This window comes from Chiloscyllium plagiosum, chromosome 25 (genome assembly GCF_004010195.1).
Source record: "Chiloscyllium plagiosum isolate BGI_BamShark_2017 chromosome 25, ASM401019v2, whole genome shotgun sequence".
NCBI classification, from domain to species: Eukaryota; Metazoa; Chordata; class Chondrichthyes; order Orectolobiformes; family Hemiscylliidae; genus Chiloscyllium; species Chiloscyllium plagiosum.
In genome coordinates, this window is record NC_057734.1 from 2,902,985 (window position 1) to 2,906,306 (window position 3,322).

The following is a 3,322-nucleotide window of genomic DNA, read 5'->3' on the forward strand; positions in this document are numbered from 1 at the left end:
ACATGGATGGGTGCTTAAGCTAGGACAAATGTTCGGCACAACATTGTGGGCCGAAGGGCCTGTTCTGTGCTGTATTGTTCTATGTTCTATGATGGGGATAGATGGGGCTTGGGTCTCATCCAAACATCTCATTCACTGCCCACAGTGCTGCATGCCCTCAGTATACCAGCCTGGATCATGGGCACAACTCTGAGGGATGAAGTTTGAACCCACAATCGGCTGTTTCGGAGAGTTTAAGGCAGCTGAACTGTCCTGAAGCACACCATTTATCACTCCAATGTTCAGTGAGATTCCCCCCAAAATCCTTCCCCTCTCCCTCTCTCTCCTGTAACTCACTTCCAAGACCTTACCTCTTTGACCAAGTTGTCAATTCACTGTGCTATATCTGATTGAGTTTCATCATAGAATCATAGAGTCACAGAGTCTTAGAGATGTACAGCACAGAAACAGACCCTTTGGTCCAACCCGTCCACGCCAACCAGATATCCCAACCCAATCTAGTCCCACCTGCCAGCACTTGGCCCATATCCCTCTCAACCCTTCCTATTCATATACCCATCCAGGTGCCTTTTAAATGTTGTAATTGTACCAGCCTCCACCACTTCCTCTGACAGCTCATTCCATACCCGTACCACTCTCTGTGTGAAAAAGTTGCCCCTTAGGTCTCTTTCATATCATTCCCTGCACTCCCTAAACCTATGCCGTCTAGTTCTGGACTCCCCCACCCCAGGGAAAAGACCTTTGCTATTCACCCTATTTATGCTCCCCATGATTTTATAAACTTCTATAAGGTCACCCCTCAGCCTCCGACACTCCAGGGTAAAGAGCCCCAGTCTATTCAGCCTCTCCCTATAGCTCAAACCCTCATAACATCCTTGTGAATCTTTACTGAACCCTCTCAAATTTTAACACCATCTTTCCTATAGCAGGGAGACTAGAATTGAACGCAGTATTCCAAAAGTGGCTGAACCCATTCCTGTACCTCTGCATTTCGCACTCTTAATCCACCTAGCCTGCACATCTCTGGACATCATGGGCAATTGAGCATGGCCATCTTTGAACTGTGGGAGGAAACCCACTCAGACACGGGGAGAATGTGCAAACTCCACACAGACAGTACCTAAGGATGGAATCAAACCTGGGTCCAAGGTGCGGTGAGGCAGCGGTGCGGTGAGGCAGCGGTGCGGTGAGGCAGCGGTGCGGTGAGGCAGCGGTGCGGTGAGGCAGCAGTGCTAACCCATCATCCATTTGACGTTTGACCATTCATTGGAACTGAAGAAGCGCCATACTGGACTCAAAACTCTCTCTCTCTCTCTCTCTCTCTCTCTCTCTTTCTCTCATTAGATGCTACCAAACCTGTTGAGTTTCTGCAGCATTCCTTATTTTCATTCTTTAATTTGTCACAAAATGCAACATTTCCACCTGGGCTCTGGATCCCTTTATAGCTTTGCTAAACAAAGCCTATCAGCCTCCATTACCACATTTCTAATTGATCCTCAGATCCAGTGGGTCATTTTCAGATTCCCACGAACAGACAGTCACCTAAGGATGGAATCAAACTGGGTCCAAGGTGCGGTGAGGCAGCGGTGCGGTGAGGCAGCGGTGCGGTGAGGCAGCGGTGCGGTGGGAGGCAGCGGTGCGGTGGGAGGCAGCGGTGCGGTGAGGCAGCGGTGCGGTGAGGCAGCAGTGCTAACCACTGAGCCATCCATCGTCCATTTGACGTTTGACCATTCATTGGAACTGAAGAAGCGCCATACTGGACTCAAAACTCTCTCTCTCTCTCTCTCATTAGATGCTACCAAACCTGTTGAGTTTCTGCAGCATTCCTTATTTTCATTCTTTAATTTGTAACAAAATGCAACATTTCCACCTGGGCTCTGGATCCCTTTATAGCTTTGCTAAACAAAGCCTATCAGCCTCCATTACCACATTTCTAATTGATCCTCAGATCCAGTGGGTCATTTTCAGATTCCCACGACCCCTAAAAGGGCTGCTCTAATTTGAAGATTTAGTTTCTTGGTTTGGACTCTCCCCATCGCAGGGAATACTTTCTCACTCTCTCTAACAACGCTTTAATCACATCTTAAAGAACTTCGATGACACATCTCCTTCATCTTATACAAGTGAAGGTAGACCAGCCTACTTTATGGAACCAATTGTCATAATTAAACCTTTTCACCCCCACAACAGACTCATTTCACATACACTCATGGTCATACCCAGTCACACACATACACATTCATACTTACACATATACTAACATTCACACTCACTCAGACACATATACACACGTATTCGCACTCACTCAGACACACATACACACGTGTTCGCACCCACTCAGACACACATACACACGTGTTCGCACACACTCAGACACACATACACATGTTTGCACTCACTCAGACACATACACACACATGTTTGCACTCACTCAGACACACATACACGTGTTTGCACTCACTCAGACAAACATACACACGTGTTCGCACACACTCTGACACATACACGTGTTTGCACTCACTCAGACAAACAAACACATGTTCACACTCAGACACACACGTTCGCACTCACTCAGACACATATACACACATGTTTGCACTCACTCAGACACATACACACGTGTTCACACACACTCAGATACATATACGTGTTCGCACTCACTCAGACACGCATACACACGTGTTCGCACTCACTCAGACATACATGCCCACGTGTTCGCACTCAGAGACACACACGTGCAGACACACAGATACATATTCATACTCACATTCACTCACACACTCAGACACACATGTTCACACACACACACATGGTCACACACACAGACACGCTCATGTTCACACTCACTCATTCACACACATAGTCACACACGCTCACACACAGGTACACACTTGCAGTGAGTAACATTCTGAGGCAGCTCCATCACTACCACCCCGAAACATTTCATCCTGTCTGAAAAGAATGTTTCAGTGTGAATTATTCTTCCCTGCTCTCTGCCCCGAATGTCAATGCAAGGTCCCAGTTCTGTCCTGTTATTAGTTGGAGTTAATTATCTCTCCCATAACGGAGGTTCCAATTAACTGAACATGTAAAGATACATATACCATACAAAATGGATTGAAACATTTGTACACATGGGCCTAGGGTTCAGTTTCTTTTTATAAAAATATAAACAGAAACTTTGACCAGACTATTGCCTTAAATTGGATTTTCTTTCAGTTTCCCAGCAGGAACAGATCACCTCCCTCCAGTGTCAGAGACTCGAACATCTGTGTGTGTGTGCGTGTGTGGGGTGTGTGTGTGTGGGGTGTGTGTGTGGGGT

The 3,322-nt window shown here is 46.7% G+C and overlaps 1 protein-coding gene and 1 long non-coding RNA gene across 3 annotated transcripts in view; one reads left to right on the top strand and one right to left on the bottom strand.

Annotated features, from left to right (window-relative positions):
• Window positions 1-3,322, top strand: part of galnt9 (polypeptide N-acetylgalactosaminyltransferase 9) — a 268,597-nt gene that overhangs the window by 158,241 nt on the left and 107,034 nt on the right. The window lies entirely within an intron of this gene.
• Window positions 1-3,322, bottom strand: part of LOC122562510 — a 9,210-nt gene that overhangs the window by 4,648 nt on the left and 1,240 nt on the right. The window lies entirely within an intron of this gene.